The 23,985-nt window shown below is 44.4% G+C and overlaps 1 long non-coding RNA gene across 1 annotated transcript in view; it reads right to left on the bottom strand.

Annotated features, from left to right (window-relative positions):
* Positions 1-22,636, bottom strand: part of LOC138511556 (uncharacterized) — a 348,218-nt gene extending 325,582 nt beyond the window's left edge. The window contains exon 1 of the long non-coding RNA XR_011280630.1: positions 22,556-22,636. This is a non-coding gene — a long non-coding RNA (uncharacterized lncRNA). The remainder of the gene's footprint in view (positions 1-22,555) is intronic.
* Positions 22,637-23,985: the final 1,349 nt, after the last annotated feature.

Here is a 23,985-nt window from a genome sequence, read left to right as displayed (position 1 = left end):
CTACTTTCTGGCCGTGTCCGCGATCTATCCGTGAAGCCCCTACTTTGTCAACCCAAAGGGTGTCAGCGAAGTTCCCTGCGGCACCGCAATCCAAGAGAGCCAGCGTCTCTACCGGGCTGCCATTGATAGTAACCTTGACCGTTATAACCATCAGGCGGGAATCTTCTGAAGGGTTCGAGGAATCAATAGACATAGTAACGTAGGGACTGGAAGACTGCCCTCGATAACCCGTCCCAACTAGGTTCGAGGGTTTGCGTTTTCCGCCGGTTTCTTGGTAAGTTCAGTACAGTTATGCACCGTGTGGCGATCAGAGGCACAATAGGCACATAGGCCCTGTTCCCTTCTCCTCCTTCTTTCTTCAGGCGTAAGAGAACGGCGAGTAGTGCCGATTTGCATGGGCTCATCGTGAGGTTTGAGCGCTGTTGAAGGTGGTGAGGAGGTCCTTGAAAAGGAAGTACGCGTCTTTCTTCTTTCTAGGCGTCTTTCTTGCATCCTGAACTCCATCTGAAGGGCGGCCATCATCAGATCCTGCAGGGAAGTAGGCCGAGGAAAATGAGCCATTTCATCTTTTAATTCTTCCCTAAGACCTCGGCGGAACAGAATAAATTGGGACTGCTCAGACCAACCCGTCTCCATGGCCAATCTCTTAAAGGAGGAGATATAAGACAGTACATCAGCTTGTCCTTGACGAATGTCCATCAAGTCTTCACCAGCTGCCATTGAGATTTCGGGTCTTTCAAAGGTTTGTTTGACATAATCGATAAAGGCATCGAAATTCTGTAGGACAGGGTCATTTCCGGTTACTAGAGGGGTGGCCCAAGCAAGAGCGTTCCCTGTCATATTAGACACCAGGAATCCAACCTTGGCATGATCAGAGGCGTAAGTGCGGGTTCTGAAAGAGAAATACACCTTGCAAGCGTCAAGAAATCCTTTCAGGGTCTTGGGGGAACCATCGTACTTCCCCGAAGACAAAGGCATAGGAGGCAGATCTGTGTTGGGGGGCTCCCTCACTGCTACCATTTGTTTTAGCAGGTTGTTTTCGGTTTTTATATTTTGCATTTCTAGAGAGAGGCTTTGTACTGCAGCAATTAGTTCCTGCACTTGCTCAGGAGTTGCCATGGTTGTTGTTTGTAGGCGTTGCAAACTGTCAGCACCGACTTCTAATACAGTTGTAGAACCCTTTTTTATCTCTTCAACCTCCTCACCTGTGGAATCGAAATCCTCCTCAACTGGGCTGAGCGCTCGATGTGCCGTGTAGTCCTTTTCTTTTTTCCGAGGCTGAGCGTGTCTCCCACAAGAGGAAGCCACAGTGAGAGCGTGTAAATGCGCCCTGACCGTGTCCCACTCCCGGGAGGGACAAAAAAGGGGGAAAAAAGCCAGAATAGGCAAAAAAACCCTGGAACCGGCAGGTATCCTGATGGTAGTTGGGCGTGTAAGCAGATGATCAACGGGAGAAGGCAGCAACAGGACCCAGTAGGAAATGTACACTCCAGCATACACCGGAAGCAAAAGTAAACAAAGCCAAAGGCAGAAAGCCGGGCACGAAGGAGGGAAAGTAGGAAGGAGGGAGAGAACAGAAGGCGGGGACCTGAGAAGGAGCGGGAAGAGTAAGAGGGGTGAAAGAGGAAAGGCTCGAGGAGCAAGAGGAAAACAGCGTGTAGCAAGACCGCGGCCGCGAAGAAAAGCAGCTGACCGTGGAAGGTTGCAACGCGCTGGACCCAGGGAGAGGAGTGGTTAAATACCGCCACGGTCCTCCTAGCGGAGAAAGACTAGACCGCTTAGTGAACGTAGCATCTACGTGACGGAAATCAGGAAGTCCGAAAGCGGCCGCGGGGCCAAAGACGCCAGGTGAGAAAGCGGCGCATGACAATATGCAAATAACCCCATGGAACTGTAGGAGCACCTGAGGGACCTGACAGAGCCATAAATGACTAACCTATGGATACTATATAATAGCACAACCAAGTCAGAAGCCATGCCATGGCTTAGGAAATTTGCAGTATGCCACAGTCGTCTCAGTAAAGGCTGCGCTGAGGTGAAATCAGCGCCAACAAGAGAACAACCATGTGGGACAGAGCCTGCTGCCAAGACCACCAAGATATGAGTAACATTCCATTCCCTGAACTGTAGTAACACTGGCACAGCAAAGGAGAATAAATCGGAGTGATTCAGAGCTCTAGGAGCCCAAAACACAGTCTCCAGACACATCACCTGCCGAGCTGATGATGTACCCTAACTAGCAGCTGGGAAAGCGGAGCAGTCTCACGCAGCCAGGCAATGGCTTGCAACAAAGTTCTTACAGAAGAAGCTGAGTGTCGCATTATGAGAATGAGCACTCTCATTATATGTGGTGGTTCACACATGTTACAATGCATACACATAGTTTCTATTATTTCCTTGAAAAGGTACACCTCGAGCTGAGAACCGACTTGGGTCCCAGACCTGGCTATAGCCAATCACAGTACAGGACCATAGGCGTGGGTAGCAATGGGCAAGAACCAATGATAAGACCCCCACACTGCACCATTGTAGGAGTTGCATTTTTCGGGGAAGATCCAGGACAGTAATCTGACACGGGAGGACCAATAAACTAACAGATATAGGGTCTGACATAGATGGACTACCACTCAGCACCCAATCCACTTGCTCGATAGGTTTGCTGGAGAGTGGCCGAGGTTGTGATGTCATTGTGGTGCGGATTTGCCTAAAAACTGGCCTGCGAGCCAGAGGTTGCTGAAACGTTCCAGGAGCATGTTCCTTGTTCTGATCCTTGTTGGTTTTAGGTGTAATAAACCACAGTTTTAACTTGCTGCCAGTCTGGGCCTGCGTTTCTTTTGGGAAGGGAATGAGTTAGGCTTTCCATGAATTCAGGGTTCGCGAACTCCTAGTAGCCCTCTAGCCTACCTGGGAGTTTATCCTAAAAGGACCATGGAAAATGTTTGGCAGAGAAATAGTGGAGACAGATACGAAGAAATGGATACTTAACCAGCATGACGAAAGGGGTACCCATGGCTCCTCCTCCTCTTACCCAGAGCGAGGATCAGTCCTCGATGGCACAGGGATTATACACATGTATGTACTAAAAGCAGCGTCAGGATAAACTAACCTGATATATGCATCTCTCCTGCATATAGCAGTAAAGACATTGGCCCTCATTACGACCCTGGCGGAAATCGTGGCGCAATATGCACCATGGAGCACGGCGGAAAGCTGCCGATAGCGCCATGGGGGTTGGCGGATTTACCGCCCCATTCCGACCTTGGCGGGGCGGTAAATCCCCATTCCCCATTTTACCCTTCCCCATTCCCATTTTTGCCCCATAGGGTATAATGGGAGTGGGGAAGGCGTTAATTGCGCCACCGTAGAATACGGTGGCGTAATTAACAACAAGGTCCCGTAGCGCCATGGATTTCTCCGCCCGGAAAAACCAGGCGGAAAACGCTCCATGGCGCTACGGGAACTCGTAGTAGGGCGGACGGGTCCGCCGCGAATAACGCTGGCGTAAACCCACTCCGCCAGGGTCGTAATGAGGCCCATTATCAGTGGAGAGAAAATAAGTAAACAGAAACCAGTAGAATATGACGAGCGTCATGACATGCAAACGAGGTTCACAGAAGCCGAGGAAGAGGTTCAGAGAGAGAGGGCCAAGCAAGACAACGGCGAGACAGCAATTGTACCAAATTAATGGATAGGAGGGCAGAGAATTCTAAAACTGATGGAAAGAGCATCAATGAGTCTAAAGAGAAGGCAAGGGAAGTTGCAGAAAGACAGGCAGGAGAAAGAAGAAGAGAAACGAGTGGAGGAAGAGAGAGAAAGAGAGTGAAGAAGGAAAAAAATTATAATGAGAGAAAAAGGGATGAGAAGGCTAGAGAGGACAGATGTGTGGAAGGAAGAGAAAGACATAGGGAATGGGAAGAGAAGGAAAGGGAGGCCAGACTAGAGGAAGATAGAGACAAAAGAAATGAGAAGAGAAAGAAAGGGCAACAAAAAGAGAGGAAGAGAAAGCGAGAGAAACAGCGAGGTGAGGAAAGGGAATGAGAGAAGAGCTTAGAAAGACACCACAAGGAAGTTGATGACATTATGAGCAGACATGTGTTGTCAAATATATTAGAAGAAGGTGTTGTGTAATGAAGTTACAGTCTGGAAAAACACACAAAGGGTCTAAAGGAGCTTGAACACCCATCCTTTGCTCCAAAACATTTTAACACAAAAAGGAGGATGGAGGTATATTAATTCTATTCATTACTTTATCAAGTGGCCTAAAACTCACTATGACATATACGCCAAGGAACGGGAATTAAAGTACACTGTTTCGAAGGGATAGCAAGTGACAGACGGCTGTGGATTTTATCGAGTGCCATAAAGCCTCTAGAATTATAAAAGTAAGCCTGACGTCGCTTAAGTGGTGAACAGATGGGAATCTGTATTAGATTTAGTTTCCTCAAAAGAATTATTGATATGAGAATAATCAGATTACCTTGTCCCCATGTTCACAGAACTCCAGAATTCATATGCCATTACCGGATGATGTCTGTCTGAAAAAGAGCCACTTTGTTGTTCCCAATTTTGAAGATGAACTACTATTGAATCAAATATAAACCACTGGTGACTGACAAGTAAGTGAAAATGTGGTAACCTCAGTGTAAGTTCGCCCACCACAAATTAGCCTCCCAGATAGATTCACACTGATATGTTGCCATGAAGCAACATTGAATTAAATACCTGAAGTAAGGTCTGATGCAATATAAGAATGTCCAATATTAATATGAGTAGGTGCACCTCATAAATGGATGCCCCCCTTGTGTTGTAGGTAAGAAAAACACATCCATACTGTTTTTTTGAAAATCACTGCTTTCCCTTGAGAACTCACGTCCCATGGGCTAAATTACTCACACTGGTATTGGAAGTAATTAAAGGGTTGTTTGTGCTTTTTGCAACTGAGAAGTGCCACAGAAGTATGTAACCCTTGTCTGACATTAGATAGGCAAAGTTTCTTTTACATAGAATAGCAGCACATTGCTGTGCCCAACATTGAGAGTTAGATTAAAGATAAAGTAGACTGTAGAAACGATGTATTAGAGTAACACATAGGAATCATAATAGCCTGATGTAATTGTATGTTTGTTTTTAATCTGTTTTCTAGAACCTGTGAAACAACTCTGGGGTACAAGAAAGTACTTGACCGAAGAAATTAGTTCGTCCAGAAGAAGGCCTGTAATAACAATGTGTGTAGTGACACTAGAGAAAGGGCCTCATTACACGGACGGCGGTAAGGGGTAACGGTCACCGTTAATGGTAACGGTGACCGTTAACCCTTACCGCTGTACTACGAGGTCCCTTTGCGGGTTGGGGAATTTAACGCCTTAAAACCCAACCCGCAAAGGGACCATGGTGCTAATTACGGCACTGCAAATTTGCGGTACCGTAATTAGCACCTTCCCCATTCCCATTATGCCCTATGGGGCAAAAATGGGAATGGGGAAGGGCAATGGTGGAAGGGGGAATTACTGCCCCACCAACCTTGGAGTAGGGCGGTAATTCCCCTTTCCGCCAAGGCGGTGCCTGTAATTTACCGGCATGGACCAAGGTGCTAATAGCACCTTGGTCCACCGCCTACCGTGTAATGAGGCCCATAGTGTTTAATGGAATTGGTTCAGGCCGAAACATGTAGACTATCAAATAGACCTCTTATTTGTTAAGAGCTCTCGTGAATTGAGTTAGACTGAACCCTGTATGAACTATATATATATTTTAACTGAAACATTGAATTGCTGTTTCCTGTGCTTGTCTTTTTTGATATTTTATAGTGTAATGAATTATGAATAAATCACATTTCTTTTTATATCCAATTGACTTGGATGTTTGGTTCCTTGAGGTGTTTTCTCTATGAGTGACATTTTGTTGATTTAACATGTTGCTTCTGTAAAAGCACAACCAACCCTAATTTCCTGACCTGACCGGTAGTGAGAGGGGTAATCGTTTCACATTTTCTTAGCATACTTAAACTCACTATGTCATCCTCACGGAAACAAGTAACTATCCCTCTGCTACTTTTGTCACTCCCTAGGTAGCGCTGGTGGGCCGCTTATCTAGGTAAAAGGATAGAGAAGAGGTTAGCCCTAATCTAACTTCTATATCTCTTCAATGACAGTTCAAAATGGATTATACCCTATCCATCAAGATACTTAGGCACACCATTCTTAAAAAGCCTTCACTGTAATATCAAGGCTAAAGACACTGGGGGAGGTACAATGTAGTTTTATCACTTCCTCCTATGTGTCACTCGATGCACTGCTTTGTTCCAGGTGAGTCACGGGGGATACCCCGGAGCACATACCCTCAACTGTGAGGCAGAATGATGGCAAAAGAAAGCGCACATTGGGAGCAGAGAGGGGTCTGACAGCGGAGCCCAGCCGAACCCCCCCCCGTGATATGACCATCTTAACTTAGAGCCACCCCATAGATGTCTCCCATGATGTCATTTTTAAAGTTCATCATTAATCCCTGATGTGATGTCTGATTAACAGTGGGGATCCAGAGTAAAGATGGTTTTCAGAAACATCCTCTCCAGCACACCCCTTACTCTCCCACTACACATGGTCTTCCATCCCCTCACCACTAAGGGTGAGTGAAATGTTTGTCCCCTGAAGCGAAAAGTGCAAAATGCGCACTGAAGTTCGCTTCTGCTCGATCCACGAAAGGAGCATTACAGTTCCTCTGCAACTGAAATTTCACCCGGTTTTGTGCAGTTTCATTCCCATGTAATATTGTGTAGCACAATGAGAATTTTTGTGAAGGTATTTTTTGGGGATCTGTGTTAGTTTCATGCAGGTTCATTTCAGTTCACAAGATGACATGAAAAATGTGCACCACTCTTTTCGCTGCACAGCAGTTGGGGAACGGTGGATTACGGTGAAAAGGATCGAAATCTTAAAGATTTTGCTTCTGCGACTGGCACAAAGGAATTTCACATTTTCGCCCTGCCCTAGTCCCCACCTCTACCGTGATATGGGTCCACCTCTTACCCTCCTACAAATATAATTTTGAACACTTTTATTTTTTGTCTTCCCGCGTGCTTACTGCAGGAATCGTTTGGACGAGGAAAAAAATCAGAAAAAAATCAGCATCTTTTCCTTTCAGAAAAGCATCACTGATGCAGTGCATCATGGGAGATATATAAACGATGTTTGGAAAGGGGGCTCTCTCCCCTTTCCTATTAAATTATTTCAAAACTATAGCACAGTTTAGTCTCAGCCCAACAAAAGCGAGATCTATAGCGCTTTGTGCCAAAGTTGTTTCTTCTTTGATGCAAATTAGTTCTGCAGTTTTTGTTATGTAGATATACTTTGTGGATCATAGCAATGTTTAGAGCGAAGAGGATTGTGATGTCAAAGGGGTTCTATGATTAGAATGTTTATGCTTGAGGCGAGGCAGTTGGCTTGGGAGACCTGAAGGCAAGGTTGGGGGTCTCAAGTGTGCTACATGGAAATACAATAATGCCTGCTGTGTTACCCAATGTGCCTTCAGAGTGCATCTTTATATTGGCAACAAATATCCCAGAGAACCCGAGACCCTCGGCCTTCATGATATATGGTGGAACTGAATTTGCCATTTTCCCTGCACAGCGGGCTATACAAGAGTGAAAAGCATTGTTTCAATGTTTCACCGATAGCTGCACTACTCTCACCATGTTCTAGTGCCCTGGGGCTGCTCCTGTTGCGGAGGGAAGGAAGCTGTACGGAGAAGCAGCCGGAGGGTCAATATTCGGGCTCAGACGGCCAGGTAAATGGTCCCGTATTGGGCTGCAATAGGCCTTCCAAGTGTTCGCTTCGTACGAGCCCCGCCATTGCTGAGCTGAACTGTGCTATGTCCGTGGAACGCGGCGCATGACAGTGCCCCATACTCTTGCTGCCTCTGGATTAAATTATACGCAACGTGGCAGTCGAGTAAAGGACCTGCGGCGTGTCATTTGACAGTGCTGCCGCATCACCCGGAAGCCTTGTGAAAGGAACAGACGCGCAGAGGGATAGAAGCTACTCAGCGCCCTCCTTTGCATCCCATTAATGTGCGCAGTGTTAAGGAGGTTAGACACAGACACGGAAACCTTTGTGCATGGCATACATCGCCTAGGGCCCATCTGGGAAGGCAATTGTTCTAGAAAAGCGTCATATCGCCCAGGGCCCATTTGGGAAGGCGAATCTACAGGCAAGCAGTATATGTTTTGTTGTGTGCTTCAACACACTCTGACAATTGCTTTGTGATATGTGATTACGACATCCCAGTTGGGGATCGCCCAGCATACTGTAGCTTCTGGAGACATTGTTCAGCGGTGATAAGTATTAAGTCAGCAAGACTGTACATTGCCCCTAGACACAGTTTGTACTGCAGACATCTCTGGCATCATGGCAATGGCAGGTGTTCCGGACCCTCAAATGTTTATGCCAACTCCGGAACATCCTAAGCTCAAATGGGCTCCCTGGAAGAAGAGTTTTCTACATTATATGAAGGCGGCATGTGGTAATGGCATGTCTACGGAGCGCAAAGTATCCATGCTAACTTACTTCATAGGATATGAGCGTCAGAGAATCTTTGAGACATTACCAGATGTAACAGAACTGGATGCGGAGGGTGGTGGTAATGATTTTGACATGGCGTTGGCAAAATTGGATAAGCACTTTGAAACAAAGATTAGTACGGTTCTAGAACGCTATCATTTTGGTCTGAGGGCACAACATGAAGGGGAAACTGTGGAAGAGTTTATTACAGCTTTGAGACACTTATCCTTGAATTGTAAATTTGGTGTGAAGTTAGATGAGCATATTCGAGATCACTTTATGCTACATTGCTCCAACGATAAAATCCGTGAAGAGATATGGTTAAGGGATGGCCCGGATCTGGAGAATAGGAATAAGATATAAGGTATAGGAAAGAGAATAGAAAATACCTTACAGTGTGTTGCTAAACTAACAGTAAAGGATGCAAACCCACCTGTAGGTGAAGTGTTGAGAGTGGTAGACCATAAAAAAGATTTTCGTAAAAACAAGAGAAAATCAAAAGATAAAGGTGTGAAAGGAAATGAAACTGGACATGAAAGGGGTGGCAGTAATAATAAAGTAATGCAAAGAGAAGCGGCGGTAAAAGATACAAAGAGGGAGGGGCGTTTATGCTTTCGATGTGGTAGCTCTAGGCATTTATCTACCTCTCCAATATGCCCAGGGAGGAGAACAATTTGTGGAAAATGTAAAAAGTGGGGACACTGAAAATTTCTGTTAGAATTATGCCATAGGCCATGGCAAGAGAGTGATGTATGTTGAGGAAAGTAACAGAGCCTTGTCTGATGAGGATGATGATGGAGATGTTGAGATAGCTATGGTCCACATGGTGAAATGCAGGGAAGAGGACGATTGTGAACATCCCATTGCATGGATTGATGTGAATGAGCGATCAGTGAGAATGATGGTGGATTCTTGCTCGAAAATTACATTGATGTCCCGAACCATGTACGAAAATGCTGTGGGTGGCAAAGTTGAAGATGTGCTGCCATCTGATAAAAACCCTGGTTGGTACAATGGTGGCAAGATTGAGGTACTAGGATGTTGTGTGGCAAATTTTGAGTTCAAAGGTAGGGCAACCCGTGGAAAGATATATGTTACAAAGAGAGGGGAAACTCTTTTGGGATGGAGGGAAAAAAGAGGTTTAGGCATAAAGTTGGACCCCAATATGGAGGAACAAGTTCTCCATGTGGGAAGTAAAATTGGTTTGATTGAGAATGATCGACAAGATAGTACTGAAAAACAACAGTGTGCCAGTGTGTGCTAAGCTAAGATAAGTCCCTGTTGCAATAAGAAATGCTGTACATGAAGAACTTGAATAGTTGAAAAGTGCTGGAATTATTGAACCAAGCAAAGCGGTGGAATGGGTCTCGCCTTTGGTGGTAGTAAAGAAACCAAGTGGTGAGTTGAGGGTTTGTGTAGATCTAAGAGAACTAAATAAGTGTGTGATAACTGATCGTCATCCAATACCCAATAAGGGGGAATTGTTAAGTCGGATTGGAAACACCAAGTTCTTCACTAAATTGGATATGGCAAGTGCCTACCATCAAGTTGATTTCGATCGGGAATCGAGTAAGCTTACGGCTTTTATTACATATGATGGTATATTTCAGTTCCGCCGCATGCCTTTTCGTTTAATATATGCCTCTTCTGTATTCCAGAAAGTAATGGATAAAATACTAAAGGGCATGGATAAGGTCTGGTGTTTCCAAGACGACGTCGTAGTATGTGGTGAAAGTGAGGATGAACTGGAAAGAAATGTGGAAAGGGTGTTGCGAGTTTTCAAAGAATGTGGGATAACACTGCGTGGAGAGAAATGTGTGTTTGCTACCAAGGTGGTAGAATATTTGGGCCACGAAATATCTGAGGAAGGGTTGAAAACTAAAAGGGAGTTGGTTGATGGAATCAAGAGAATGCAGTCTCTGACAGATAAGGCTGAATTAAGATCTTTTTTGGGGACAATAGAGTTCTACCATAGGTTTGTAGAAAATTATGCTGATGGAGTGACAAAATTGAGGTCTCTACTAAAATAAGATGGTGGATTTTGAATGGGATGATGAGTGTGAAAAAGAATTTGGTGAGATAAAGAGAAAAATTGACATGTCTAAGGCATTAGCCATGTTTGATACAAGCAAAGCAACCATCCTGGTTGTGGATGCCAGTGAGTCTGGTATAGGTGTTGTTTTATCACAGGTGGGTAGTGATGGAAATGATGTTGTGGTAACCCATGCCTCTAGGATGTTGAGGGGTGCTGAACAGAATTATTCGGTGCTTGAAAAAGAGGCCCTGGCTTGTCATTGGGGCATCGAAAATCTGAGAAATGTTTTATGGGGTAAGGAGTTTATACTACAGATGGATCACAAACCACTTAAAGCTATCTTTGAGAGTAAAGGGTTGGACAAAGTATCAAGGTGGGTTGCTTGCTGGGTGACTAGACTGCAATCTCATAAGTTCAAAATTGAAGTGATACCCAGCAAAAACAATGTGCAGGCTGATCATGTTTCAAGGTTAAGAGCATATGACGAAACCAATGATATAGATAGGATAGGTGAAAATATTGTGGATATGGTGTTTGTCATTAATGAAGGAGTGATATCTAAGGAGGAATGGATAAGGGCATTGGAATGTGACGAAATGTGGAGATGGATTGTTGGGTTTGTGCGGGTTGATGGACTGAAAAAAGATTGTTAAGTGGTGAAGAGAGGGCGTTGTGGGAAGTGAGATCAGAGCTGAGTTTGAAGAAAGGTCTGGTGTATCGTTGGGATCGGTTGGTGGTACCAAATGGATTGAGATAGGACACCAAGGTCATATTGGAATCCATAAGACCAAAAAATAATAAAGGTGGATTATTGGTGGCCAGGATTCGATCGGGATGTGGAAAGGTTTGTTGGAAGGTGTGAAGAATGTAACAGGTCGGGGAAAAACATTCAGGCTAGATTGCAACCTATGAATAAAGTGGAAGTGCCCGTTGGTGTTTGGCAAGATTTGGCTATGGATATTCTTGGGCCATTGGATATGGGGTGTGGACGTGGAAGATTTATGGTTGTTTTGATAGATACCTTTTTGCGATGGAGTGAGTTCCAGGTGGTAAGGGATGTGACGGGTCAAAGCATGGTAGAATGTATCCAGGATATATTTGAGAGGGAGGTTTGCCCAGCACCATACTTACCGATAATGGTCCAGTTTGTAGGTGGTATGTTCAGGGAATATTTTGAGAAATGTGGTATAAGACACAAGCGTACTGCGTTGTATCAGCCTCAGAACAATAGAATGGTCAAGAGACTGATTCGCAGCATTATGGATGCTGTTAGGTTGGCGGGTGCATGTGGTAGCGACAGAAAAGTGGTTGTGAAGGAGCATTTGTATGCCCTGCGTATGGCTCCCCATGAGGAAACAGAGGTCAGTGCTTTCGAACTCATGAGAGGTAGGAAAGCCAATACTGTGTTGTCTCCTGCATGGCTGGGGAGGGCAAGGGATACTGATTGTGTTGTGGACGAGATCAGGAAAAGGATGGATGAACGAAAAGATCAGTGGGTAAGAAAGACAAAAGAGAAATTTCCAAGGAAAGGAAATATTGTAGAGGTTGGTGACATGGTGCGAGTAAAAAAGGGTTTGGTATCAAAAAAAGGCGATTTATTGTATTCGGACCCAGTGCGTGTTGTGCAAATGCTCAAAGGGGCTGTCAGGTTGGAAAGTGGACAGGTGTGGAACATGTCAAGGATTGCTAAATCGAGGATGTCGAATGGTATGGGTATATAAATGGTGTGTGAATATGGGTATAATGGTAAAAACGTAAAAAGAGTGTAACAGTGTAACAAGTTATAGTTTGACATTCTTCTGTATCATATTTTTTTTAGTTTTTTTTTACCTATCTAGAATTTGCAGTCACATGACAGTTTTGTGGCTAAGGTTTATATGACATTGTTAGGTTAATGTTGTGTATTTGTTTTTGTTTTGTTAAGGGATGGGGATGTGTTATGTAGAGATACTTTGTAGATCATAGCAATGTTTAGTGTTGAGGATTGTGATGTCAGAGGGGTTCTATGATTAGAATGTTTATGCTTGAGGGGAGGTAAATGAATGGAGTATGTTGAAAACAGCTTTTTTTTTTCTTAATAACTTTTGAACAGTGTGAAGAATGTTCCACAAAATATCTTAACCAGTGGTCGAAGTGTACGAAAAGAAGTAGTAGAACTACTATGTTGCCTGCTGGCCTGCCCCTGCTCCCCACAACCCCCATCACCACGGCCCCTCCCATGCACAATACAAACCCCCCAAACACATGCGCCTGCTGTTTAAGGGAATGTTTAGTGCAGTGCACTGAAGTGCAAGTTTAAACTTCTTCCTACACTTTAAAGTAAAACATTCCAGAACTATTTCTTTTTAAAATAAAAGTATAGGGTCAGTAAACGTTTGTTTTTTTAAAGTAGAGGAGCACCTCTCCTAACCGCTCCCGCCCACTTCGACCACTGATCTTAACTGCAATTGCCATTATATTATGTATGCTGATAGAAAAATAATAACATTGGCAACCGATTGTATGTTTATGTCATGCATTCACCTTTGGTTTTTCAGATTTGATGTCCAGTGACTATGTATTTGTCCATTAGCTTAGATTCTGTTGTTTACTGCATGGTGCAGAGAATGTGTTGTTCCTAGCTTAACATATATAGCACTCTCTTCTTGTCATTAAATGTGTTTTTGATGGCTATGCTTTTGTACGCAATGTTTACTTCACCTCTACGCACATTTCTTGTTCTAAAAAGTTAAATCTGACGTTTTAAAAAAGAAATGGGAGCCTGGTTGATTACATTGCCCGGGAACGTGCGCACAAAATGACTTAATCGAAGTGACTCACTAGCTCGGGCCATAATGCTTACTTCCGCTCCAAAGTTGAACTATTTTAATCATATTCGGGACAAGTGAAAGCATGAGTGAACAACATGTTTCTCGGCTGTTTAACGGTCGCCTCCATTTTCTTCACTTGCACCCATAAAATTATCTGTTGACACAAATGTGTTGTTTGTGTTTTTTCCACTCAGAGTGGTTGCAATTTCACTCCATGTCGAAGGTGTTGTGATCTCTTGACTCTAACCCCGTGATTTGGTTGAAAACATGGTGTGTATTTATTTCGCAAGCGAACGGCAATATTACACGTTGCCTTAGCAACATTAGTGTTATTTTCAGAAATCACATATAGATGCTGCGTTAGCTGTTAATTTGAATTCAGTGCTAGTAACTTTTCCTCGCTCCTGTCTCCATGGGAACAGGGAAGTGTCTTCGTGTTGGAGATCTTCTCCTCAGATTTTCTCCTGCAGGGGCTTGGCGACATCTGCGTAGCTGTGCTTTCATTCTTTGAATAAAACCGACGACTCGCAACAGAGTGGGATTATGACTGGAGGAGGCATGGTGATACTGACTGACGTCATTCGTACTTCCTGAGTGTGGGCGCCATGCAGCATATTCTATTGAAAGAGGTACTCAAGGCTCTGTCAAGCCATTTGGAGTTGAACGGCTCTGAACTGAATCAAAAGGGCTGCGTGCCCTTGAAATATTAGTCAATAATGTGAATCGTTCATATCGTAATTCTTTCTTTAAGATTGGTCACTGTAGACCATTTCATAAACACATGACCATCAGGAGCTGTCTTTATTTAGAGAAAGCAATTTCAACAATGGCCTGATTCACAGTAGCAAAATACAATTACGTTAGCAATGCAAGCCTCCAATCTGACATGAAAGTGCTACCGGATCTGGACTGCAAAACAGTTGATTCCCTATTACATACTACCACAAAGTACCCATACTGCACGTGTTCTGTAGACAGATATGATAACACTCTCATTAATATGGGAAAATCAATGATCCTGTAGGTCTCTGTTCCGAGTTGCTTATGGCTTGATGTGATTTGTTCTCTGAAGTAAACTGCACTGACATATGGGCATGTGTGGCTGGCTGGCTGACATACTCCAGAGCAGAGGTGGAGGGGAGGTGAGAGTCGGGGTGCTGCAGCATACTGGGAACTTCTGTGCACTCTCCCCACCTGTCGCTTCACCGCGGTGGAGTGCAATATGTTGCGGTGCAAATATACCAGAAACGGTGCATCCTGGGGCCTTGAAACGTGTCGCAATGACGCTTAAAATTGGATTTGTGCGGTTCTTCTATGACCACATTGATGTTTTGCCGATTCCAGTCAACCGTCTCATGTGTGAAGGGCTAAACTCCGGGAAAAGGGATGGGGTGTATAAATGTCATGTAGTCAGTAATGTCCGGAGGGTCGTAAAAGGTGACCATGCAAACATTTGGTGTAGAGTGGTGGAAGGGTGTGGAATTGTATAAGGAACAAAGAAACATATTTTGTGCTTTATATTGTATGGCGGCGGTTGCGCCCTATAGTTAAGGTGAGTCGGACTGCCATAGGAGCCCTGAAAAAATGATTTGCTAATAACCTTTGACTCATGCGACGGGATTGGTTGAAATTATGAAGTCCATTGGGGACACACAGCGCCCCCCCAGACTGCAAAGTTTGGTAAATATTTGTAAATAAAACAAAACAAAAAAAAAAGTTGCGGCCTACTTCCCATTAATTTTCCCATAGATAAAAAAAGTCAATTTTTGCCAGAGTGCATAGTCCAAACTGCTGAATGGATTTGGACCTGATCGAAAACAAGTTGGGCCTTTTTGTGGTTTGGGGTTATTCCGTGCAGTCGTATTTAAAATATTTGATGGAGAAGGGGGTGCCCCATACCCCAAAATAGAAAGCTGAATCTCAGGTAAATTGCCGAAACAGGAGTTTTAAGAAATGAAACAGCCACCCTCTTTGTTTTTGCTCGAATCAAGAGATAGCCACGGCTATAGGCCAAGGTATCAGAAAGTGAAATGCAGGAAAAAAGCTATTTGTGGATCAAAACACATGCAAATGTCATCAGTGTAGAGGTGGGGATGCAGGTAAGAAGACACCAAGTGAGATTTGGAGGAGGTCCAGGGCCTGAGTTTCCAACACAAAGCTTTTCCGCAGCCTCAACTATGGGCAGAATAGCCGACATTTGAAAGCAAACTGCATCACAGAAACAGCGTGTGGCTTGGGAGGAAAGGAATAGGGCAGATGAGGTGAGGCAGCCATCATGGGTGTGTGGGGAGCATGTGCAGAGGAGGGAGACACTTGGTGAGGGTTTGCGTGGGCAGGGAAGCATTTATTTTTTTATCGTTTTTCCAGAATTCACGGCTATTATATGACTACGGATAGCCGAAGGTATCAGTAGTTCTGTACCTGCGGCTATAGATTAGTTTTTAAACATATTTTAACAGTTATAGTGACGTTGGGGGTGAAAAATCACTGGTCATTGCCCCATAGCGAGTGGCACGGTAGGCATACAGGACTCCTATTAATGCAGGAACTGGGACTTATCCTTCCTACCTTGAAAGTGGAGGAGCAGATTGCCCGTTCAGGCCATGTTGCCTAATAAATTAGCACAAGTTACAAGTCCTGTTAGAGCAACATTGCCTGAGGGGTCTGGCTCCTTTCTTGCTTTGAAGCTAAGAAGGGTGAGTCCCGGTTACTGCATGGATGGAGGACACTGCACAGTCCTGAATGCTGTGTATTTTCTTAATTTTAGAATTACCTGTTGTTATATATATATATATATATAATATGCCTCAATATGTCATACAGATTTTCTATGTTCCCAGTGCACACTCTTTTTGCCTCTTGCTGAATTGCATTTTGGTATTTGTAGTCTTCTATTGAAGATGGGGGGAGTAACAAGAGCTCTGTTTTTTGTCCAATATAGTTCTATAAGGATTTCTATACTTGAGTGACACCATGGTTTGGGTATTTTTCAAGTTATCTTTATGAAGGAAATCTTTATATTAGTAGAGTATTGTTGAAAGCCAGACATAAAGTGAAATGATGAGAGGGCAAGTCAGTCATGCATATTGGCCCAGGAGGTGGCAAGAGAGTTTGCAATACTGACCATTGGTGCAGGTATTTCGTGATCATGGCTGCTTTTCAGGTCTCAAGTAAAGGACACATGTGGTTGGAACGTGTAATTTTTTTCAGAGGCGGACGCCACGTCTCAATTATTTTGTTTAGTTTGACAAGCTTGATCAAGTATTTGGGTACCAGGATTTTACTCAGGTTGTCATGTTCCCAGTGGATACGCATGCCCACAAGACCACAAGCAATTGCCTCATATTGGGATTTTTTTCTCTAACTAATTATATATTCTTTTTTTTAACAGTCTGAAAAGTGCACATTATGACTTAATTGCTGTGCATATATTACTTTGGCAAAAAGAAAAGTTGATGGTTGGAAGGTTTGAATACATCATAACCATGTGCACTGCCCTGGGCAATCCTCCAGACCATCATTTTTCAGCCTGCCAAGCCATTACACAAGAGGAAAAACCCCCTGCCATACTCTGTCCCTCTTTATTCTCTCATACTTAAACTAACCCTCACTACCCCGCCTACTCATCTTACTTATATTATTTGTACCACCATAGTACCTCCGCCATGTCTTTCCCCATCCATGCACATTACCCACACCTTCTCTACCGTTAACCAGTTTACGCCCACCCTCTTGACCAGTACCCACCTACTCTACCGCTACAGAATCTATTCATGCTTCTGTAACATTCTCCGATTTTCTCTTTTACTGTATATATCTCAAAATACAACTTAAATTGAGTACTGAATACACACATTTATGTATATGTAATTAATAAAAAAATAATAATAATAATAGTCACGGGTAGGTAACAAGCGATGTGATTGAGCCAAACACACACACGGTTAATAGCAGAAATCACTACGGAGCGTAGCCATGGCTATAAACATGCTAAAATGCGTGGCATGTGTAGTTGCGGCTATCCTGATGGGCCCATGTCATCGCGACTATATGCAGTCCAATGGTACATTGTGTCATTTTCCCGATTGCAAAGCTGCAGCTACCTGATATTTTGATCAAAACTATATCACAGAAATGACGAGTGTTATAGATGGAATGGGAGAGGCCAAGGGAGGTGAGGAGGACATCAAAGTAGTGGGCAGAGGTGGTATAGATGTTGGGGGATTTGGGAGTGCAGGAAAACATTGTTTTTGTTGTTTTTTCAGATAGCCATGGCTAAGAAACAAACAACTTAATTGATTTTTGGCATACCTGCGTGTAAACAGCCTGCAGCCAGGCGTACGTAGGCGCGTTAATGTATCACGTCAGTTGATTGGTTGCTGTTGCACATGCAGATATGGCAAAGTTTTGGAAGTGTTTCAGTGTTTTCAATTGGTTGAAAACGTGTTGGCTATTTTAGTATTTTGCTTAATATAGTCCTCTTTTTGTGCTATTGATTTTGGAAAATATAAAAGCCACCATTTTGTACACTGTGCACATGCTGAGTGTGTGACTGATGTGAAAGTATATGTCAGTAAATATTTACATATTTAAAGGTTTATTTGCAGTATTTGTGGCTAATCTCAGTAATGACTGGAGGTCGTATCCACGGCTACGCGATCAGCAATTGCAACCTGACACACCTAATCGTGGCTATACTCAGTTCGCACCGGGGCCTTTGGTTGGCGTGGCTATAAATATAAGTCAATGCACTCCATACCCATTGCATCAAAGAAAACATTGTGAAAAATACATTTCAGCTAAAGAAAGTGCATAAAATAGATCACATAAGATGTTGTGATCTTTTAGGGCAGTTTGTGTTTATTTTGTCTTTTTTCATTATTTGGAGGGTGGCCCTATTAAAGGGCCATTTGGGGTAGAAGGAAGGAGGAGAATGAAACTGGGAAGGAAAGAACATTAGGATTCACACATGTAACAAAAGGTAAAAAAAGGAACATTTGTTTTGGGGGATTTTATTTTTTACAAAAATGGGTGTAATAAATTGCTAATTTAAAAAAAAACTCCTTGTTGCAGTGGGCTTGATGTTCTGAAATGGCCCGTCCAGAGCCATCTATGGTGTCATCTCCCACCATGACCCAATTGTGGCATTGTCTGCACAAAACTTTTCAATCATTCAGGTCAGGCGTGGGAAGCAGTGGGGGAGGTTCTGGGCCGTGGAGGGCATTGTAGGTACAGTCATGGAGGTGGATGGTGTGGAGGTTGCTGTGGTGGTTGCTACTGTGGAAGGTAACGGCACATTGGCTGTTAGACTCTGTAAAGAGTTTGGCCCATGTGCCTGTATTTTGATTTTCACATGGACCTTTCGGTAGTCCTCATCAACATCGTCCCAGTGGACTCGGACTAAGTGTTTAATGAGGACAGATGTCTTCAAGCTCTGTGACGGTACGTTAGACGGTCCATGGCATTGCTTTTTCTTGCAGATCCTGCACTGTACCTGTTATGTCTCTTTTCGAGAGTGGTACTGCTCAACCATAAAGTATCTCCAGCTGTCTGCAATTTTTTTAATCCGGCATAATATTTTGCGGGGAACAGATGGATTTGGCACCCAAATGACATCATTGCTTCTGCTTCTGCGGTCAGACATATTGTGCAATGTCTGATCCGGGAAACAAATGTAATAACATGAAAAAAGACAAGACAAAAAGGACTATGCCACTAAAATTAAAAAGATTAAAAAAAAAAAAGAATATAACTAACTAAAATAATAAATTGACATACAGGACAAAGTAAAGACGTAAATGGATTAAGCAGGGCAAAGAAGGATGGCAAAAACGTAGAAGTTAGCTCAAAACATTCTTAAACTTCACAGTCATGCTGCTCTGTAATCAGAAAAGAAAGCAATGAGGGAAAGTAAAGGAATTGTCTTTGGGTGGGGTGCATATTCGTGGCTATGTCCAACAAGCAATCAGGCAGCGCGGTTTATACGTGCGTTTATGAGTCATGTGTCACTGTGTTACCACAGTGCACATTCGGATTGATCAATTCTGCAAGCGCTGGTAATTGTCATAGCCGTGCCTACAGAACACGATGCATAATAGGTTGATGCTTTAGATGCGATAACAGGTCATGTGCAGGCGTGTAAGTGGAGCGAGAAATGTGATTGGTCAATGGTCTATGTGCAAATGCGCGTAATCACATTAAAAAACCACAGCACCTGATTGGGCCCTCTCATTGACCCGGATAAGGGTCAAAAGAATGCGTGTAAGTGCAGTGCGAAATTTGATTGGTCGATGGTCTTGGCATTTTTGTGGATAACCGTGTGAAGGTACCATGTCGCCTGATTGGGCCCTCTCGTTGACGTGGTTGCGGGTCATGGGTAGGCGCGTAATTGGAGCACAAAATCTGATTGGACAATGATCTTGGCACGAATTCATATTACCGTGTTAGGGAACTGCGCCGCCTGATTTGGCCCTCTCGTTGACGCTGTTACAGGTAAAGTGTAAGCATGTAAGTGGAGCAGGAAATCTGATTGGCGGATGGTCTAGGTGTGAATGCATATAACCACATTTAGGAACCGCGCTGCCTGAATGGGCTTTCTTGTTGAAGCAGTAATGGGTTATGTGTAGAAATGTAACCGGAGCGTGAAATCTCATTGGTCGATGGTCCAGGCGTGAATGCGCGTAATTGCGTTAAGGAACCGTGCCTTCAGATTGGGTCGCTCGGTGACGCTATTACGGGTCATGTCTAGGTGTGTAAGCGGTGTGGGAAATCAGATTGGTCGATAGTCTAGAAGCAAATGTGCATAACCACATTTGGGAACCGCGCCACCTGAGTGGGCCCTCTCATTGACGCCATTACGGGTCATGTGTGGGCACATAGGCGGAGTAAGAATTCTGATTGGTCGATGGACTAGGCGCGTTAGCATGTAACCGTGTTAAGGAACCGTGCCGCCTGATTGGGCTCTCTTGTTAACGTGGTTACGGGACATGTGTAGACGCATACACGGAGCACGAAATCTGATTGGTTGATAGTTTAGGCGTGAATGTGCATAACCGCATTAAGGAACCACGCCACCTGATTGTGCCCTCTCGTTGACACAGTTATGGCTCATATTTTGGCACGCAAGTGGAGCTGGAAATCTGATTGGTCGATGGTCTATGCACGATTGTGCATAACCGTATTGAGGAACCGTGACAGCTGATTGGACCCTCTCTTTGACGCTGTTGCGGGTCATGTATATGCATGTAAGCAGCATGCAAAATCTGATTGGCTAATGGTCTATGCACATTTGCGTGTAACTGCGTTAAGGAACCATGCCGCCTTATTGGGCTCTCTCATCAATGCTTTTACCGGTCATGTGTAGGCGGGTAAGTGGTGTGCGAAATCAGATTGGTCGATGGTCTATGAATGAATGTGCATAACTGCGTTAGGGAAACGTGCCGCCCTATTGGGCCCTCTCATTGACGTGGTTATGGGACATATACTGGCGCGTCAATGGAGTGCAAAATCTGATTGTTCGATGGTCTAGGAGCAAATGCACTTAACTGTGTTAAGGAACAGCACCATTTGATTGGATACATTCCTGGGGTGCTCATCTACACCCCATCCTGCATTCCCTGACCCCAGTGCAGTGGCCAAACATCCCAGGGAGAGAATGTGCTGTGTGTGCCCTCCGGGAGCCACCACGCACAGCATGCACATACCAGCACACATATCACCTCAATCACACATACCTCAACACATCACTGACAAAGATAACACACATGTACAGCATGCTGTGCCAACTTCTCCACCAAAAAGGGTGAAAGTTGATTCATGTCTTGTGAACACTATTCCAAGAACATAGACAGAAAAACTACCTATTAAAGCACACCCAACATGTGTACTGGCATCATTAGCCCTCATCCTTGCTGTTGTACAACAACTGTGTCCCAATGGCTGAGTCAAAACTGTCCTTCAGCAATGCTCCCCTTTGTGAAAGAACCATAGTCTGGACATGGATCACACATCCTCACTTGGTAATGAGAAACTGAAACACACAATTGTTCACGGTACAGTCACTGGACAGTCCATCTGACCACACCACCACTACTTACAGAATTGTCAAGCCACAGGTAGCATGCACCTTCACACCTTCATCCACCCGCAAGAACGCCCTGGGACAAAGAAGATCTTGTGGGGACTACACACTAAACCCCGAATCTGCTCACATTATCCCCTTGTCCCTCTTCCTTCTCCCTGTACATAACCACAGAGGTGGCTCCACAACTGCTGCAGATGTCAAAGCACGTACAATAGGAGTAGCTAGGGGAATTTCCACTTTACTCCCACAATGTGAGGATGGCCCACCCCCTACACCAATGTACAGATTAGAGGTATGTGAGTTACAGCACTTGTTCCGTGTTTGTTTGTGTGTCTGGCAATACAGCAAAAGTATGTTGGGGTTGCCTGGTTTAACGTGTTCGTGGGAGGATCGTAGCCTTACTGGCACATGCTTTGTAAGACGTCCCGGTTGCCTGTCCCGCACAGCTCACCTTCAATGCCTAGCAGAAAGTCATCATTAATGAACCCAAAAGCAGAGGCAAGCTTGAGGAAATACTCAAGTCGGCAGGGACTCCTGGGAGACAGGTTGCGAAGCCCATGTGTAGTGACTGTCATTGACATGTTTTTTTACTGATGTGCACTACGTTGGCTAATGTGTCTAGTGACACAACAAATCATACTTTCTGACCAGGCCCTGTATGCTACACCACCAGGTGTTTGGGGAAGACCATGAAACTGACAGCGGACCCAACAACATAAGCAGTCCCTTGACTTTTAACGCAAAATGTCCTCTTGCCTTTACGAATCGGTCATTGCTTTCACAATTTGATAGGATTACAGTTGTCACTCACACCTCATCTAATTCCACTACTTACTTTGGAAATTGTTTAGGTGCCAGTCCCCGAAGATCCCATCACAAATGTCCAAAATTGCAGATAACTGCACCCTAGCACTTTATCCATCATGTTCCCATCCCTAACGCAGCTGGCCGTACCGCCTACCTGCTTACGTTTGGTTGTCCTTAATCTATGTATGTCCACCCATGTATTTACCCTGGTGACCGTTCCATGTACACCCCTCCACAACCTGGTCAGAATGTCACTCAAACTCACCCCTTTGTAAGAAGCTCACTGCTTTCCATCAAATCTGATTCTTTTCGATTGTTCGTTCTTTTGTGATTTGAAGAACAATTTTCACCCCTGTATTAAAGAAATTAAGATAAATAAATAAAGCATTCTGCAAAAATAAAAATAAATGAAACTTACAGTTGTCTATTGTAGATGACAGGACAGGTTTAAACCACATGTGGAGCAGAGGTGGATACTAAGATACAGATAATTAGCTCTCCAGAGCTCCACGTTGGAAGTATTATCAAAAAACCTGAAACAGCCATTGAATCAGTTTACAGATCTCAGCCAAGAAGATGTCCTGCTTAAAGACACGCCGGAGAACCAGTATGGGAGAAGACACCGTTTTTAGCAGACTAGTCTGGGCGTCCTGAGGCCCATCTTCAATTCCCAAGTGCATACACCAATACTAATTACAGGAAAAAGACAGTAAACTCATATTCACAAAAAGTGAAAGCTGTCAAGGAATGAAGACATGACTAGAAATGGGCGATCATGACAAAGTTAAAATCCTCAGGTCAGTTCTCAGTTGGATACTACACCCCACCTGTTTCCCTTCTGCAAGCACTGTCCTTAATATGTGTGCTGGACTTGTGGAGGAGTGTAAATAGCCGTGTAGTTGGGGACGTCTTGAGTAACTTTCAGGGAGACCTTCCTCTCTGCATTTTTAGTCAAATCCCTGTAAGGTTGTTTGATATGACCAGTTTTATAGTCTCCCTTAGCCCACCACTGACATAAATGTGTTTTCATTAACAATGATGTGACCATTTTGTGTTCCCAACCCATGGAAGGTTAGCATTATGTAAAATTCTGGGCTGGTCTAAGTTAATTCTCATGAACAATCCAATTTTTCCTTTGCCTCTTTGTTATATCCGCCCTGCGTCCCGCAACGCGGTGATGCAGGGCGTCTCAATAAAAGCCCCGCCCCCGTGGACGGGGGGGGCAGTTCCAGGCACAGTAATGAACAGAGTGTGGTGTGTCTCACTTCGCTCCCGCTGGAGCTGCACCACTGCGGCCTACTGACAAGGCCCTGTGCGTTCTATCTCCCCTCGTGCCGAGGCGCGAAGATGGGACACAACAATGGCGACGAAGGAAACGGAACCCAGCACTCGTGCTCGACGCTCTGCCAGCCGTTGCTGACTCAAGACGACAGGACATTTTTGGACACCCGGTGGGGGGGGGGGGGGGCTCAACATGGGACGCCGTCGGCTGGAGGGGACACACTCCCTAAAGACTCCCATAGTGAAGTGCAATGACCACACATCGCCTTCCAGGTGTCAGAGGCGACACGGCACAGCGTGGGAGGCCTTCACACTTGCTCCAGATTCGGATGTTGAAGGCTACCGCACGTGGTGAGCGCCTGGATCGACGCAGCTGCCCATCCACCAAAGTCGGAGACTTTGAACCGAGGAGGG

The sequence above is a fragment of the Ambystoma mexicanum genome, chromosome 6p (genome assembly GCF_040938575.1).
Source record: "Ambystoma mexicanum isolate Mex_15411 chromosome 6p, UKY_AmexF1_1, whole genome shotgun sequence".
Lineage (NCBI taxonomy): Eukaryota > Metazoa > Chordata > Amphibia > Caudata > Ambystomatidae > Ambystoma > Ambystoma mexicanum.
The sequence above is the reverse complement of the archived record's forward strand: the minus strand, read 5'-3'. Positions and strand labels throughout refer to the sequence as shown.